Source organism: Diabrotica virgifera, chromosome 9, assembly GCF_917563875.1.
Source record: "Diabrotica virgifera virgifera chromosome 9, PGI_DIABVI_V3a".
NCBI lineage: Eukaryota > Metazoa > Arthropoda > Insecta > Coleoptera > Chrysomelidae > Diabrotica > Diabrotica virgifera.
Window position 1 is genome coordinate 45371762 of NC_065451.1, and position 20340 is coordinate 45392101.

A 20340-nucleotide genomic window follows, 5' to 3' on the forward strand; every position below is an offset into this window, starting at 1 on the left:
TCGCTCTATGACATCTGCTGCGATGATGATTTGATATCTATATATCTGGCTTTCGACGTTCCAATGAACAGAACAAAGAGCCAATAAGCTGAGTCTTTCGTTTCCCATCTTGTTTCTGGGTAAAGTTTTTACTCGCATCATTGTCGAGAACGAAGGTTCTACACTGGCCGTTGTGACAGGTATAGTTGCCAAAATTGTAAGGAATTTGTAAATGTTTAGAGAACAAATCTTTATTAAAATGTTTCATTACGTGGATAACTTCGGTATTTGGTTCTAAAGATGATATTGTATTACAGTAACACCATAACATATACATATTCAGCTTTTATTGCTGCAAGGGAAGTGTCACGGGAGTCATAGGCAGCCAAATTTTCTAGCAATTTTGCTTTTTCTTTAGAGGCAAATGCAGGTAAAATAATTTGAAATGAAGATATATATTTTCGTTTTTGCTAAATCTGATTTTTAAATTGGATGTAAGTTGATCCGTACACTGAATAAAAACAGAAATAATCCTAGTAAAAATAATAATAATTACGTTCACTTTTTGAAAAATATTAATAATAACTTGGTGATAAACTTACTGCCTTGGTACAAAAGCCGAGGTAGTTTTGGGAGGGGTCCGATCCCCATGTACCCCTCCCTTGGCTACGTGCCTGTATCTAAACGGCTTTTATGATTGCGGAAATCCAATAATAAAGTCTAAACGTGTAACAAACGGTCTAAACTTCTCGTTAATGTGAACATCATAATTCAAGGTGAGAATTTTAACCTAGGACTTCTGGTTGCAGAGATGCAACTGGAAGTACTGTAATAAAGTTGCCGAAATAGTACAAGCGATATATTACTCGACCAGCATTAGCAAGACGAACATAAATATATAATTCCTGTTTTTATTTCACTTCCGGTTAAAAAGCTGTAATCGGAAGTGCCACATTGTAGGAGTAGAAATAGTAAGTGTGATATATAGTGTAGGAAACAAAGGTTGAACCTTGCAAAATGGACACAAGTCCGGTTTTATTTTTTTTTTCTGGTATATCATGAGGTGCTTATTATGAAACTAACTTTTTATGAAAAAATTTCGCACCGGAACCCCTCTTTTCACCCCTTTAAAAGGGGTAATTTGTGGTTTTTGCGGAACGTAGCCCTTCCTGTACCTTTTACAAAAAATTTCTTTTATAGAAATATGAAGAGGACTATATTTTCTACGATTTATTTCCCTACAGCATTTGTCTATCATCCACCGTTTAGCGGGGGTGGCGCCCCAAAGTTGACAAGTTTTTAAAAAAGATGTTTTAAAAAAGAATATATTTTTCCCTAACTGTAACGGAAATTAAGAAGAAGTCCTACGGCAAATATTCACAAATAATTGATTGATTTTTTGGTATAGGTTTGACTTAAGGGTAATTGCCCTTTTTTTAATTACAGGGTGTTACATTTTAAAAAACCCCTTTTTATACCATCTGAACCGTTTATGCTAGAGTAAAAAGACTTGCAGCTATTACCCATGTACTGGTGCCATTTACAAATTTGTATAATGCACCCCCATGTTTTCCCCGGAATCACCCCAAAAAAAAGAAGAGTTAATAAATAAAGTGATTTTCTTGGAATCCTTCACACACAATGCCCTTTATTAATATGCTTCATATATCAATTTGTGCACGTTATTATTACCGATGCATGGACACCAAAAGAGATTTCCTAGTGTAACCCCTGTATCCAAAAAAAAAATAAAATGGGGAGTTGAATTTTTTTTTGTTTTTTGCATTTTGATCCATATGGGCATATGCTTCATCAATAGTGCTTTTCAAAAATATATATGGTTATTGCAACATCCCTGCGGAAACCACCCCTATCCTTGAAAATATACTGCAGAAACTACCCCTATCCGTTGGCGAGCATGTTTTTACGATTTTCTCATTACCTATGTATTCTTTTTAAACAAAACTTATACGAGGTTAAAGACCACTATTTACTCTAAAAATTAGGTCCTATTCATTTTTTTCGTATAAGCAACCGTTACGGCACAGTGGCGCCGTAAACCTCATATATGCTTTGGCGGGCTCCAGATTTTGTTTTTTTTTTCGTCATCTGTTCGTTTTATTGATAAAGTACTTATGTAAAATAAAACAACACAGTGTCACCTAAAAATTATGACTTATGCACATTTTACAATCTTTGCGCCCCAAAGCCACAGTGGTGGCCCAAAATCAATTTTTGCATATTTTCGCCACCTACACCCATTAATGCTACCTTAATAGCACAATATTTACCCTTAGGTGGTCGCTAACCAGTGGCGGATCCAGGGAGGGATGATGGGAGTGATCACCTCCCCCACCCCCCTCTCAAACCAAGTGATAATATATTGAAAGGTTATAAAAATATTCATTTATTTTTATAGAAATTTAGTCAATTGGCACCCCCCTCTTAATGATGCTGGATCCTCCACTGTCGCTAAAGCATAAAAACTACGCCATTCTTATTTAAAACGTCATAACTTTATATCCAGATGTTAAACAGGCAGCGTCGCTCATGTATCCTCCTACCACACATTCTTATACACAGAGTCTAGTTTTAGTCTTTCTCACTACTTTAAGACTATATTAGACGTCATTGTTGCTGCGTATTACTAAGTGGTGCATAAAGTATGCCAAACGACTATGTAAGTACCTGTGGTAAGTAACTAACAATAATTTTTTGGTTATCAAGGCATAGAATTAACTAAAAGTATAGTATATTATGGCGGTATCCTTGATTTTAGGTCTCAAGTATCATAAAATTATAGAAAAAAACTTACTAGTGATGAGATAAAGGAAATAGCCAGAAAAATAATGAAAGGGTGTGATGATGAAGACATGGGTGGTATTGATCACGATGGATTCGATGGATGTATTGAATACAGTGGGTAAATATTGTGCTATTAAGGTAGCATTAATGCAATAAAATGCGTGTAGGTGGCTAAAATATGCAAAAATTCATTTTGGGCCACCACTGTGGCTTTGGGGCGCAAAGATTGTAAAATGTGCATAAGTTATAATTTGTAGGTTACACTGTGTTGTTTTATTTTACATAAGTACTTTATCAATAAAACGAACAGATGACGAAAAAAAACAAAAACTGGAGCCCGCCAAAGCATATATGAGGTTTACGGCGCCACTGTGCCGTAACGGTTGCTTATACGAAAAAAATTAATAGTACCTAATTTTTAGAGTAAATAGTGATCTTTAACCTTGTATAAGTTTTGTTTAAAAAGAATGCATAGGTAATGAGAAAATCGTAAAAACATGCTCGCCAAGGGATAGGGGTAGTTTCTGCAGTATATTTTCAAGGATAGGAGTGGTTTCCGCAGGGATGTTGCAATAACCATATATATATATATATATATATATATATATATATATATATATATATATATATATATATATATATATATATATATATATACAGGGTGGTTCATCTTATTCGCCTCGGTGTCTGTACGGAAAACCACTTAATATTTAAAAAAAATTTCTTCACAGAAATATACAGGACTATTAATACTACAATCTAAAAATAATGTGAATTATACAGGGTGCTCCAAAAAAGGGTGGTGTATCAAAGTTATATTTTTTCTTATGGAATACCCTATATCTGATGACATCATTGAATTGAACTTAAAAAATAAGCTATACTTTCATAAGGGTTCCCTATACCTAAATACAGGGTGTTTTGATTTATTTCGATTTTTATAAAAATGTAAGGTTTTAGAAAAAAATAAATATCGACGAATCTAAGAATCAGTAACAAATTCTTTCTCGGATCTTAATAATAGACTATTTAGCAAACTTAAACAGATGCTTACTGCAACAAAGTTTCTTACAGGGTGGTCAAAATATGAGATTGTTCTATTAACAAATTCAAGCTGTAATAACTTACTTATTTTAAATGGGACACCCTGTATCTTACTCGTCTATCGCATAGAAAATTTACTTAGCTTTCAATTTGTATTAGGGTTTCCTATACCTATCTTTTTACAGGGTGGTCAAAATATTAGATTGTTCTATTAACAAATTCAAGCTGTAATAACTTACTTATTTTAAATGGAATACCCTGTTTCTTACTAGTCTGTCGCGTAGAAAATTTATTTAGCTTTCGATTATTATTAGGGTCTCCTATACCTATCTCCCTTCATTTGTTAAATATTTAAAGATTTCCTAATTTGTAAGCTTTAAAAATTAGAATTAAGTAAATATGTCGTGGTTATGTACAACACACCAACCACACCGGCAATATACTTAGACAAGATACTGTCATTAATACAATTTTCATTTTTATCATGTAATCACACAGTGTTGTATTATTTTACTTGATTTTGGCCTACATGTCACATTGAATAATATGTTTATATTAAACTGCATACCCTATATTAGATGCCGTATTCTGGAAGATATTTAAATTATATTTCATTCCGTATAATTATTTTCCATATCTTAAACCAACGGTTATTAAGTAAATTTAAGAACACCACTTTTTGTTTAAATCTTTGAATCGCAATTACAAACAATTAAATGCAATGGCTACTATGACGAAAACGAGCCTATTGTACAAAAATATGTAAAAATGGGTATTTACAGAATAACATGGGAATTTATATTTACAGAATAACATGTGAATTGAGAATATTTGCATGGAATTGAAGAGATTTTAAATATCTTCCATTATAAAGAATAGAATGTCGAGTATGTCATCTAAAATAAGTACACTCTGTGTCATTAAATGATAAAAATGTGAATTTTATTAACGAAAGTATCTTGACCAAGATATTTAAGTATATTGCCCGTGTTGTGATACATAACCACGAGATAGGTACTTAATTCTAATTTTTAAAGCTTACAAATTAGAAAATCTTTAAATATTTAAAAAAAGAAGGGAGATAGGTATAGGAAACCCTAATAAGAATTGAAAGCTAAGTAAATTTTCTACGCAATAGATTAGTAAGATACAGGGTGTTCCAATTAAAATAAGTAAGTTATTACAGCTTGAATTTGTTAATAGAACAATCTAATATTTTGACCACCCTGTAAAAGGATAGATATAGGAAACCCTAATACAAATTGAAAGCTAAGTATATTTTCTACGCGATAGACTAGTAAGATACAGGGTGTTCCATTTAAAATAAGTAAGTTATTACAGCTTGAATTTGTTAATAAAACAATCTCATATTTTGACCACGCTGTAAGAAATTTTGTTGAAGTAAGCATCTGTTTAAGTATGCTAAATAGTTTATTATTAAGATCCAAGAAAGAATTTGTTACTGATTCTTAGATTCGTAGATATTTATTTTTTTCTAAAACCTTACATTTTCATAAAAATCGAAATAAATCAAAACACCCTGTACTTAGGCATAGGGAAACCTTATGAAAGTATAGCTTTTTTTTAAGGTCAATTCAGTAATGCCATCGGATATAGGGCATTCCATAAGAAAAAATATAACTTTGATATACCACTATTTTTTGGAGCACCCTGTATAATTCACATTATTTTTAGATTGTAGTATTAAAGGCCCTGTATATTTCTGTGGAGAAATTTTTTTAAAATATCAAGTGGTTTTCCGTACAGAGACCGAGGCGAATAAGATGAAGCACCCTGTATATATTATATATATATATAATATATATATATATATTTTTGAAAACCACTATTGATGAAGCATATGCCCATATGGATCAAAATGCAAAAAACAAAAAAAAATTTCAACCCCCCATTTTATTTTTTTTTTTTGCTACAGGGGTTGCACTAGGACATCGCTTTTGGTGTCCATGCATGGGTAATAATAACGTGCACAAAATGATATAGGAAGCATATTAATAAAGGGCATTGTGTGTGAAGGATTCCAAGAAAATCACTTTATTTATTTATTCTTCTTTTTTTTGGGGTGGTTCCGGGGAAAAATGGGGGTGAATTATACAAATTTGTAAATAGCACCAGTACATGGGTAATCGCTGAAGATTTTTTTACTATAGCATAAACGGTTCAGATGGTATAAAAAGGGGTTTTTTAAAAGGTAACTCCCTGTAATTAAAAAAAAGGGCAATTATCCTTAAATGAAACCTATACCAAAAAATCAATCAATTATTTGTGAATAATTTCCACAGGATTTCTTCTTAATTTCCGTTACAGTTAGGGAAAAATATATATTTTTTAAAAATATCTTTTTTAAAAACTTGTCAACTTTGGGGAGCCACCCCCGTTAAACGGTGGATGATAGATAGATGCTGTCGAGAAATAAATCGTAGAAAATATAGTCCTCTTCATATTTCTATAAAAGAAATTTTTTGCAAAAGGTACAGGAAGGGCTACGTTCCGCAAAAACCACAAATTACCCCCTTTAAAGGGGTGAAAAGGGGGGTTCCGGGGCGAAATTTTTTCAGAAAAAGTTAGCCTTATAATAAGTACCCCTTGATATACCAGAAAAAAAATAAAACCGGACTTGTGTCCATTTTGCAAGGTTCAACCTTTGTTTCCTACACTAATATCAATAATCGCATATTGAAAAGTCGAGCTCGAAGGAGCTCGAATACATAGTTTGTGTTTCAATGCCATCTACGGTTAAAAAGTTATGAGCGGAAAATTGACAAAAATGACTCAAAATTAGTGAAATCTTATACATGGTGTTTCATTGGGAAACGAAAATACTTTAACGATGAATAGAGGTCATCGAGCCGGTTTTAGATATACTACATTTTTTGCCCTACCGACTTTTTTAACCGAGTTACAGGGTGTTTTATCGATTTTGCTCATTTTTTTCCTAAGCCATAACTTTAGAACCACCTTGTATATTTTTTGATATTTGGTACACATATGTCCCATTCAAAACCCAAACTACCGACATACTAACCCATAAGAAAAATGCAGGTCCGGATTAACAAAAAATTATAAAGTAATTGTGACCTTAAAACAACACCTTGTATATTCAAATTTTGAAAATCTGTTTGCATATTTGAAAAAAGCAGATATTATTAACTTTTAGTTATAAATTATTAAAGTTAATGAATAAATACCCATTTACAAAATAATCAATACTTATTTACCACATTAGAACGACCCAATTACTAATGACAAGAAAAATCCAGATCTGGAATAACAAAAAAATATAAATTAATTGTGACCTTGAACCAACACCCTTTATATTGAAATTTTGAAAATTTGTCTGCGCATTTTAAAAGAGCATAAAAAACTGTGATTAAAGATTTGTTTTAATTTTTTGCGCCGTTGATTTAATTACATCCATTTTGAAATTATATTGAAATTTTAAAGAATTCTGAGATTAAAAACCAGGTGTTATTAATTTTTAAAAATTTAAGGTTAATGAATCAATACTTATTTTAAAAGTACTTAATAGTTATTTACTACGTTGGCTTCATGGATTCTATGGATTTGTAGCTGTTATGCACATCATTAAAAATTAGATACATTAAATATTTTAATGATTTAGTAAATTATTAAAATAACAGCTATATCTAATAAAAAAAATTCGTTTAAACAAATCAATAATTTAACATAAATTAAAAATATTTGAACTATAACAGTTGCTCAAAATGTCCGCCATTTTGTCCAATACATTTCCTTGCTCGTTTTAAAAAAATTCGAATCGATTTTTTAATTACATTGGGATTGTTCTTAATTTTTCTGACAGCTTTTTGTCATCTTGACCGAATTAATCAATATGATTTCAAAATTGCCGTAATTAAATTATCTGCTCAAAAATTTGACTTGCACCTTTTACGCAGTTTTTTATGCTCTTTAAAATACGCAAACAAATGTTCAAAATTTCAATATACAGGGTGTTGTTTCAAGGGCACAATTACTTCATATGTTTTTGGTTAATCCGGACCTGGATTTTTCTTGTGATTACCAATTGGGTCGTTCCAATGTGGTAAATAAGTATTGATTATGTTTAAAATGAGTATTTATTCATTATATTTAATAATTTATAACTAAAAGTTAATAATACCGGTTTTTTAATGTCGAGAGTTCTTAAAAAATTCAATATAATTTCAAAATTAAAGTCATAAAATTGTCTCGCCGAAAAATTGAAGCAAACCATTAAACTTACTTTTTTGTGCTCTTTTCAAATATGCAAACAGATTTTCAAAATTTGATTATACAGGGTGTTGTTTTAGGGTCACAATTACTTTATAATTTTTTGTTAATCCGGACCTGGATTTTTCTTACGGTTAGTATGTCGGTCGTTTGGGTTTTGAATGAGACATACGTGTACCAAATATCAAAAAATATACAGGGCGGTTCCAAAGTTATGGCTTCGGAAAGAAATGGGCAAAATCGATAAAACACCCTGTAACTCGGTTATAAAAGTCGGTAGGGCAAAAAATGTAGTATATCTAGAACCGGCTCGGTGACCTCTATTTACTATTAAAGTATTTCCGTTTCCCAATGAAACACCCTGTATCAACCGACGCAAACTTACACAAAGTTCAAATACCGACTTCCATTTTTCTACTTCCGGTCACGTTGGGTGAAAACCTTAGTCCAATTCCTTGTTTGCCATCGTTTTTGGTAAATAATTATATCCGAAATTCTTATGCCCTCTATCGACTCTGTACAAGTATATTTATTGAAAAAAAAATGATAATGAAAACATATTATGATAATGGCGAAATAGAAATTCGTGTGTAACGCAAATTATTACTTAAATCAATAAACTACAAGATTGAAGAAAAACAACTTTAATTTTGTAACAATTGCTATTTATTCAAATAAAAGAGAACCAACAACTTCTACCTTTATTTATTATTTATTTTCCAATTAGGCACTGATCGGGTAATACGCAGCGACCAAGGAGAGTCTTTACAAAACCTGTATTACATCTACATTCAAAGATACACAAAGGTGGACGCGGATTTACACAGATATTTCTCAAAGGACATATTGGATTCCTGATAAGGCAAGTTGGATCTGGGCAACAAGGTCTGCATTGTCGAGTGGAGTTTGCAGGGCATACAAGTTGCGCTGAAATAAAAAAATTGAATTAAAATAAAAACCAAAATTAGGCGAGCGGTAGCAACCCCTAAAATTACGTTATACTGACCACGAAAATCAACTTTAAGGTGAATGACACATTTTGGTGATTCTTTATGTTTTCGTGGTCGCTGAATCTGAATATGAATTTTATTTTGATCTAGAATTGGCGAAACATGTTCAAAAATCAAATTTTACGCAAAAATTCGAAAAATCAATTTTGGTGATTTTTCAAGTTAACCTAACTGTATCTTTGGTGGCTGTAAACATTTCCTTCGGAAAATTTTACTGTTTGATCTTCTAAGTATGTGCATAATAAGAAGCTCTGTACAAAATGTTTATACAAATTCAAACAGGAGTTGTTAATTTTTAAACATTTTGTCGTCAGATTTCGTTAGGTTCATGTTTACTTAAAAAAGTTAAGTGGCAAACTTTTTAGTTTATAATTTTAACCAACACAGTAATAAAACATAATGTATGAAGAAGTTTTTTAAAAATTTTTAGTCAAAATCAGCAATAGGAAAAAAAAAGTTATGTGACTTTATAGACGAGCGGCACATCACAAAAACGCTTATTTCTCGAGATACTGTGTGGTGTGATGATCACGGTGTGGTGAATGGCTAATTTTAGTCACACTTCAGTTTTTGATGGTGCTGAAAACTAAAATTAGGTTTATTTTGAATTTTACGTGGGGGAACATTGGCAAAATCGCAATTTTACCCTAAAAATAAAAAAAATGAAATAAAATTTTTATGCGGTCACTAATTCTTCTCCATTTTAATTTTTTTGTATGAAATTTTTATAGTATACAGCTGTTACCTTTCTGAAGACAATGAAGACAATGTTTCAATCTTTCTGTCTCATTATAATAAAAGTTATGAATTGTTTAAAGTGAAAGGTGCAGATTTCTGAATTGCAAAGTTTAATCGCAAAAGTTGAGGGAAAAAATTTGAAATTTAGCTTTTTAATCAAGTTTATGTTAAAATATAGGGTACAAAGAATAAAATTTTTTATAGAAAAAAATAATTCAACTTTTACTTTTAAGAATAACGTGATTTCGCTGTTTTTTAGTTTTAGCGAAAAAATGCTAGTTTGACAATGTTCCCCCATGTAAAATTAAAATTAAACCTTATTTTCGTTTTCAGCACCATCAATAACATACCGTAAGACAAAAATTAGACATTCGCCACACCGTGTTCGAGAAATAAGCGTTTTTTTGGGGGAGTTCCACTCGTGTATAAAGTTACATAACTCTTTCTTATTGCATATTTTGACTTTAAATTTTCCAGAAAAATTTTTCATGAACTATGTTTTATTCCTGTGTTAATAATTAAAATTATAAACTTGTCACTCAACTTTTTTAAGTAAACATGAAACTAACGAAATCTGACGACAAAATGTTTAAAAATTAACGACTCCTTTAATTTGTCTAAACATTTTCGATAAATATAATTGTCATCTAGATACTCGCAAGACGATACAGTAAAATTTTCAAAAGGAAATATTTACAGCGACCAGAGATACAGTGAGGTTTATATGAAAAATCATCAACATTGATTTTTCGCATTTTTGCATAAAATTTTATTTTTGAACATGTTCCAGAATCCTAGATAAAAATAAACTTCATGTTCGGATTCAGCGACTTCGAAAATATAAAGAATGACAAAAATTTGACATTCACCTACATCGCTTTTTCGATTTCTAAGCCTCAAATTAGGGGTCTAACGCTCGCCTAAATGGCACAGTTGGTATCAGGTGAGCTACACGCACCCCCAAAATGACCAGGTACTGACGACGGTGTAGGGATGGGAAAAATCTACTGGTTTAAATTTAAAACCGGTTTTTTTACTTCGCAATAACCGGTTTTACCGGTTGTTTTTTTGTCCCGGTTATAACCGGTTTTTTTCTTTTAAAGTAAAAACCGGTTATTAGGTTTTTACGGTGAATAGGATTAGGTTAGGTATTATTTTGGATCCCAATTATAATTATTATTCTCAAGTAATTATCCAAACAAAACCATAATTCAAACTTTATTTTATTTTATAAAATACAGTAGCAAACTGAAAGTGCAATCTCACATCAGCCAGAAACAATTATTAAGTTTTATTATAATATTTCCTTGAAAAGGTACATGTAATCATAATATTTACATAAGAAATTATGTGGTTGAATTAGACGCAAACATCATCTATTTTTCACACTTAACTCTTGACATTGAGAGTGGGTGAATGACTTTTTCTGATTACTAAAAATAATGCTCTGACTATGAATTAGAATTACTGATTACGAATACGAATCTCCAAGAATTTCGCTACGTTTTCAAAACGATACACTCATACAGGAAGTATTAAATGAGTTAAAATGTACCCATTCTACAAATATACAAACGTGTTAAAAGTAATACATGTTCTTTCGATAGCACTAATTTTGATCATATTGATATCGAGTCGAATGGAGTATCGCAAACTAAAGTGTATTGTAAATGTAACTTTGTAACCTATTGGATTAAAAAAACCGAAAAAAAAACCGGTTTTTTGGGCCGGTTATAACCGCCAGGTTAAACCGTAAGCAAAAAAACCGGTATAACCGAAAACCGGTGTTTTGTCAAAAGCCGCCATCCCTACCACGGTGTGGTGAATGGCTAATTTTGTTTATGATTTATGTTTTTGATGGTGATGAAAACGAAAATAAGGTTTATTTTGAATCTTATGGGGGGAAACATTGTCAAAATCGCAATATTACCCTAAAAGTAAAAAAAAATTAAATCACCTTTTTTGCATTTAACTCACTACTACGCTGTTCTATTGTAATACTTTTTCATTATGTTTATAGAGATGTTTACATTATCTATTTCTCACCTTTCTGAAGACAATGGTATCTGTCTCAAGCTTTCAGTCTTGTTCTAATAAGTTATGGATCTTTTAACGTAAAAGGTACAGATTCCTGAATTGCAAAGTTTAATCGCAAAGTTTCAGTGACAATTTTGTTATTTAATCATGCATCTTTTTATATCGATGTTATAAATCCATAAAATAACGCTTATTTTTCGAAGCACTGATCATGGATCTTACTCTAGGTTTTTGATTATGCTAAAAAGTGAAATGAAGTATATTTTGAATTATAAGTGGAGAAACATCCTAAAAAACGTAATTTTATCATCAAAATAAAAAAAAAGAAATTCCGTTTTTCTGCGTTCAACTCGCTAGAGCCCTTTTCAGTTTAAATATCTTTTTCTGAATTTTTTATACTATATAGTTTTGACCTTTTTGAAGACTACGGTTTCTATTTCAAGCCTTCAGTCTTATTCTAATAAAAGTTATGAATTTTTTAAACTATAAGGTGTACATTTTTGATTTGCAATGTTAGATCGCAAAAGGTGATTGACAAAATTTAAAATGTAGCTTTTTAGTCTCGCGGTTACTTTAAAAAATAGAGTGCAAAGAAGTTTTCTGTGGAGATTTACATCAAAATATTTTATAGGAACAAAATTGTGCAACTTTTAATACCGACATTATATACCCCCAAAATAACGCTTTTTCTCTTGGTGTTACTTTATGTTTTTGATGGTAACGAAAATTAAAATGAGGTTTATTTTGAATTTTAAGTAAGGAAACATTATCAAAAGGCAATTTAACTCAGCATAAAAAAAATAAAATCACGATTTTCTTAAAATTAAAAGCCACACCATTTTTTTTTTCTATAAAACGTTTTGTCTACGTTTTTAACTCCACAGAACACTTCTTGGTACACTAAATTTTAACATGAACGTAATTGAAAAACTAAATTTTAAATTTTTCTTACTCAAATTTTGCGATTTAATTTTAAAAAAGAATGGTGATAAATAAAAAAAATATTTGGATATACCTCATTAAATAAAAAAACTATAGCACCGCACTGCATTAGGTACTACTGAATAGTAAGATTCTCGAAAATAAAAGATACAAAAAACTTATATTTTCACTCAAAGAGAGAAATGTTAGTGGTAGTGGTAAGTGGTAGTTTATGATAATATAAGGGGGGGGGGGGGGCAACACTTGTGCTTGGCGACATGCCACACTACCGGCCCATTTTGAAACCTAAGCCGTAAAAGTCGTAGCATATTATCATGCACGTAGCCTTTCCGCACGTAGCGTAGTCTCCGAAAAACCTGATTTTACTGAAAGGTGTCTGATACGATACGTTTCAGACAGTGTGAATTGTTCATATTTAAAACCATTTAAATCATATTTTTCGGAAACTAAACGATACGTAATGGAATCGGTATGGTTTGTTCAACAGTAAATGGTTGAGTTCAATTAACTGCATATGTTGGGACCTTAATGAATAACTTTTTCTCGACGATTCAACGCCAAGTGAGCATTGCTAATTGAACCATTTAACTAAACCAACAGAAATAATGCTATCAGCCGCAAAGTGGGTTGTAAAAAACAAACATTGGATGTGTATTCATTCGTTCTCACGAGTTTTATTGTATACAGGGTGTTTCATTAATAATTGTCCATATAGTGACTGGATAAACCTTAGCACAAACTACGAAGATTTAACCTAAAACTCTTAAATAAAATGTGGTTCCTTACTGAGTTACATGGTGTTTTATCTAAAAATTTAAAAACTATTTTTGCTCAGTATTTTAAAACTATTTGATGTATCCTTTTCATACTTGGCAGAAAGTGTGAATACTATAATACACCCTACTAAATTATGATAAACAAACGTTTCTATCTACTACCAGAGGCGTACGACAGAGGATAGTGAATGGTTGACCCTTCTCAAATTCTACGCCACTGGAGGAATTACTATTTTAGTGCCATTTTTAGATTCTCCAATACTTTCTACGTAAATAAAATACTTCTCATTGGTAACTATAAAGTCATTAGGTTTCGAGATATTTGATGTTAAATATGACCCGGCACAGTTATTTTGATTAATTTATGATATGATTCATATGATTAAAATTTAAAAAGTATTTGTGTCCAGTACTTTCAAACCATTTTACGTATCCTTATCATATTTAGCAGAAAGTGTAGGTACTGTACACCCTACTAAATTAAGATAAATATACGTTTCTAGCTATTACCAGAGGCGCACGACAGGGGATAGTGTCTGGTTGACCCTTCCCAAATTCTACGCCACTGTCGAAATATCTATTTTAGTGTATTTGTTTTATTTTTCAATACTTTCTATGTAAATAATATACTCTTTATCCGTAAGGATAAAATGATTAGTTTTCGAGATATTTGAAATTAAAAATGAAGCGACACAATACATTAATCAAAATAATCGTGTCGTTTCATTTTTAACTTCAAAGATCTCGAAAACTAATGAATTTATTGTTACAAATGAAGAGTATATTATTTTCATAGAAAGTATTGGAGAATCCATTGAACTAAAATAGCAATTCCTCCAGTGGCGTAGAATTTGGAAAGGGTCAACCATTCACTTTCCCCGTCGTACGCCTCTGGTAATAGACAGAAACGTTTGTTTAACCTAATTTAGTAGTTTGTAAAGTACCTATACCTCCTGCCAAGCATGAAAAGGATACGTCGAATAGTTTAAAATGCGGAGCAAAAATAGATTTTAAATTTTTAGATAAAACACCCTGTAACTCAGTAAGGAATCACATTTTATAAGTGTTTTATGTTAAATCTTCTTATTTTGTGCTAAGGTTTCTCCAGTTAATATATGGACAATTATGAATGAAACACCTGTATAAATGTTTACTATAGTTTTTTTTCCTCGGAGACTTTAAGATATTAATAAAAAACCTTTGTTCGAACAAATAAATTTAATGTGTACAATTGAAACATACCAAACATTATTTGAACAATATACAGAACTGCACAAAAGTTACTACTTTCTGAATTAAATTGAATCAAAAAAAAAATAAAACATCTGCGAATCGCTACAGTATGTACTTGAAAAATAATAAAATTTGTTTAACCTTCCGATGACCAACCTTTTTTTTACACGAATGACCAACGGGGGTAAAAAATGACCTCAGGTTAAAAATGACTTGGAATGAATGTTTTCAGCATTTAAATCTTCATCTTACAATACATCTTCGTTTTCTGATACTATTTCATCGTCTATATTATCATAAAAATCGCTAGCAGTAACAATTTTCAGTAACTCAGTCTCAATAAGATATTTGCGGGCCATATCTTAATGTACACAAAATACTAAGAAACTATAATAATATACGCCAGGAAATAATAATAATGACTAACTGTATCAGACAGAAATGTCATGATTCTTACATAACAGGCACCAGAGTCTAAAAATAGATTTTGATAACGCGCAGTGTAAAACAAGTTAGAATTCCACATAATGGACGATATTTTACTGAACATGAACTTCAGATATTTTTTATTCGTAAAATATAGGGAATATTTTTATTTCAAAATATGAGGATATCTAGAATGATATTAAAGTCAAATAAAAAATAATGAGTTAAAAGTTGAAAATAATTTTGAATTTATTAAAGAAAATTATACGCTGGGTTCAAAATTTACCCTCCTTGGTCATCCGAAGTTTAAATTATAATAAAAATAATGTTCTCAGATATATGATTCATTGTATATTATGTGAGTATAAAATATTAAACACTTACCGTCTGCTTGAAGAACAATTACAGAAAGAAAGCTGAGTACGATTAGCACCACCAAATTCTTCATTTTTGAAAGAGTAGTCTTTTTTGCAAAATATCAGCTTTATAAACAATTCTCGTTAAAAAATCATCTTAAATATAGCAGAAAATATAAATATTCATTACTGATATTAAAAAATAACCCATAAATTAGGATATAAATTATTATTTTATATTTAATTATCTCGTTCTTATTATAGCACGAGATACCAATGCAGATTCATTGCGTTCAAAAGTTGAGTTTTTAATTTTAGTCCTGTCGCCAGGGAGGGTACAATGGCCTCCTTTATTCAGATGGACTTACCCAAGTTTTTATAGTGGAAACTTCTTTAGGGACATTGTGCACTTTTTGGATAGGGGAAAAAGCATTAAATTCGCGACCGTCATCGCGACCGTCATCGCGACCGCCATTGCAACCGTCATCGCTTATGCTATACAGGGTGTCCAGAACTCTACCGACAAACGAAGACAAGAGATTCCTGAGATAATTTTAAGACAATTTAACCCAATTCACCTAGTCCGAAAATGCTCCCTAAGGGAGCTAGAGCTCTTTGAATATGGCGCCATGTAATTAGTTTTTCTTAAATACCTCCAGAATGCTTCTATTTAGAAAAACAGAAATTTTTACACATATTTACTTTTCAGAAATGAATCGATTCCATCCATTGCGAATTTCTAGTACCGGTCATAGGCGTCCGTTTTGGGTAGGGCAACGGTTATTTTATCGCATAACTTTTTTTGTCTTCAACTTTTAAGCATTTTTGATACTGGATTATTAAATTGTGAGGTATTCTAGTACTAAAAGGTACTCTTACTTTGAGTCGGTAGGACACACCGTTTTCTAGAAAAATCGATTTGAAAGTTTTTAGTTTTGGGAAATTGAAAAAAAATGAAAAAAATTTAAAAAAAAAACGATGTATTTTACCAACTTAAAGCAACAGTAACTTCTAGTACTCGAATATCTCACAATTGAATAATCTAGTGTCAAAAATAATTAAAAATTAAAGACAATAAAGCTATGCTATAAAATAACTGTTGACCTACCCAAAACGGACGCCTATGACCGATACTAGAAATTCGCCATTAATGAAATCGATTAATCTCTGGAATATAAATAAATGTACCAGTTTTCATCTTTCTAAATAGTTTTTTAATCTTTTTTTTAATTAAAAGAACGAAAAATTTTCAAATCGATTTTTCTAGAAAACGGTGTATCCTATCGACTTAAGGTAACAGTACCTTTTAGTACTAGAACACCTCACAATTTAATAATTCAGAGTCAAAAATGCTTAAAAATTAAAGACAAAAAAGTTAGGCGATAAAATAACCGTTGCCCTACCCAAAACGGACGCCTATGACCGGTATTAGAAAGTCGCAATGGATGGAGTCGATTCATTTCTGGAAAGTAAATAGGAATACCAATCTTCGTTTTTCTAAAGAGAAGCGTTCGGGAGGTATTTAAGAAAAACTAATTACATGACGCCATATTTAAAGAGCTCTAGCTCCCTTAGGAAGCATTTTCGGACTAGGTGAATTGGGTTAAATTATCTTAAAATTATGTGAGGAATCTCCTGTCTTCGTTTATCGGTAGAGTTTCTGGACACCCTGTATATTATGTATATGTATGTATATGTATATACTGGGTTCTGATAAAGTATGCAACCAAGCAAATATCTTTGAAACGAAAAGAACAATATTTATGAAACTTTGCATGCAAGTACAGTGACGCAAAAGGCATCTGTTGCCATATTTTTTGTTACTATTTCACTTTTGGTTTCACCGGAAATACCCCTAACTTATTTAATTTAAATGGGACACCGTATATATTTTTGCGGATTTTAAAAGAACTTGTTATTTTTAATTCATACATACCAAATTTGGTAGAGAAAATTTGTTAAAAAGTTTCTGTAGATAATTTTTTGTATTAATACAACGTAATAGGAAATAAACGAGTACAATTTATCTATACTGTAGACTAAAATTGTTGTTTACATGCACTGCATGACTTATTTGAATTTAGTATGGTAGGTAAAACTGTTACTGAACTAATTGACAGAAATAGGTTGTATTACAAATGTTCATTTAAGTGGAAAAGATCGTATGGAAATATTAATGATAATAGGTTATGGTGAATTTTCAATTTTTGGAAGTGAATTTTCCAAATCCATGGATTGGACGTAGAGGATTTATAGAGTGGCCCGCTCGTTCTCCGGACCTCAACCCGTTAGATTTTTTTCTTTGGGTTATCTAAAATTACGTGTTTACGTTAGGCGACCAACATGCTTGCAGGATTTGAGACAAAGAATAATAATTGATGAATGTGAACTAATACGTGGAGAAATCTTGCAAAAAGTGACTCTGAATGAATTTATTTATAGGCTTGCACGTTGTCAAAAGGTGAACAGCAAACATTTTCAACATTTGAAATTATTTTTTTTATTTTTAATATTATTGGTCTAACGTAAATAAATTAAACTATTTTTTAAATGTAAAGAGATTTATTTCTTGTTTTAATAGCTTTTACTTCCAAACTTGGTATGTATGAATTAAAAATAAAAAGTTCTTTTAAATTCTGCAAAAATATACAGAGTGTCCCATTTAAAGTAAATAAGTTAAGGGTATTTCCGGTTAAACCGGAAGTGGACTATTAACAAAAAATATGACATCAGATGCCTTTTTCGTCACTGTACTTGCATGCAAAGTCTCATAAATATTGTTCTTTTCGTTTCAAAGATATTTGCTTGGTTCCATACTTTATCCCAACTCTGTATAAATTGTTTAGAGTTATTTAAATTTAAAATAAAAAATGTAAAACATATTTTAAGATGGGGAAAAAGGATTTATTTCGCGACCGTCATAGCGACCGTCATCTCTTCGTCTAAATAAATTTTGTAGGTATATACATTATGTGTATGTATATAATATAAATTTTATAGAAGTATTTAAATTTAAAATAAATGTAAAACGTATTTTTGGATGAGGAAAAAGGACTTATTTGGCGACCGTCATCGCGACCGTCATTTCTTCGGCAAAATAAATTTTGTACGTATACATATATTATTTGTATGTATATATAAATTCTATATAGAACTATGTAAATTAAAAATAAATGTAAAACTTATTTTAACAAGGGGAAAAAGGATCTATTTGGCAACCGTCATCGCGACCGTCATTTCTTCGGCCAAATAAATTTTGTACGTATATTTATTATGTGTATGTGTATACAAATTGTGTAGAAGTATTTAAATTTAAAATAAACGTATAACCTTTTTTAGGATGGGGAGAAAGGATTGTTTCGCGACTGTCATTGCGACCGTCATTACTTCGACGAAATAAATTTTGTACATATATTATTATAATGTACGTATAATAATAGTAATATTGTTGAAGTGAAAACTTCTTTAAGGACGTTGTGCACTTTATAAATGGAAAAAAAGCATTGAATTCGCGACCGTCATTGCGACCGTCATCGTTTAGTCGAAATAAATTTTGTATGTGTACATATTATCTTCTTCTTCAGCCTGTTCGCATCCACTCCTGGACCAAGGCCTCCCCATGAGTTCTTCATTCTTCTCTCTTTTGTGCTATTTGGTGCCAGTTTCTCCCCATTTTTGCTTTGATGTCGTCTAGACATCGTTTTTGTGGTCTTCCTCTACCACGACTGTGCCCTCGTTTCCTCCAATGTACAATGTTTCTCGTCCACGTTTCGATGTTTTGTCGTGCCACGTGTCCTACCCAGGTCCGTTTCATTTGCATTTCAATTCTTCCAATTACATATTCCACTTTCGTCCTGCTTCGCACGTCCTCATTTTTTATATGTTTCTTCAGAGATACCCCTAACATAGCTCGTTTGATCGTCCTCTGTGTCGTTACCAATCTATTGGCTGATACCTCTGTGAGTGTCATCGTCTCCATTCTGTAGGTCATAATTGGTAGAATACAACTATTGAATACCCGTTTCTTTAGATTTATTGGTATATTTTTGTTCTTCAACACATCACTCAGTCTTGCTACTGCTGCCGAAGGCTTTCAGATTCTTCTATTTATTTCTGCCGTTTGATTCTGTTTGTCTAGTTTGACCGTGTGACCTAGGTATATATACTTTTTGACTCTTTCGATATCACTTCCATCTAAGTCGATTGTGATATATTGATTCGTCATCACTTTTGTTTTATTTGTTTTTGTCCTCTGTCTAACGTCTAACTTCTCTCTTCGTTCTTATTTTGCTTGTTGTTAGACCTTCTGATAAATTTATTTGCATAGTTGCATTGTCGTATATGTATTTGAGGAGTATTCGATATCTAGAACCAATCCTTGCTTTATTCATTCCTTCTAATACGGCCCAGAGTTCTATGGAATCGAATGCCTTATTGTAATCCACAAATGCCAAATAAAGAGGTTCATTGTATTCATTGCACTTTTCGTTAAGTGTCGTTATTGTCTGTAGGTGTTCTATGGTACTATGTTAACAGACTGGTAACTATCGAATTTATTTAATAGCCTGTTAGTAATTATTTGGTAAGCATTCTGTATGGATGTGGCACCAGGCTTATTGGCTTGAAATTTTCGCGTTTGTGGTACCTACATTTAGGTGTGTGTATATATAAATAGTATAGGACGCACGCAACGCGTGTATAATATAGGTATAGAACTTCTTTTTGGGTTGAGAAAAGGCATTG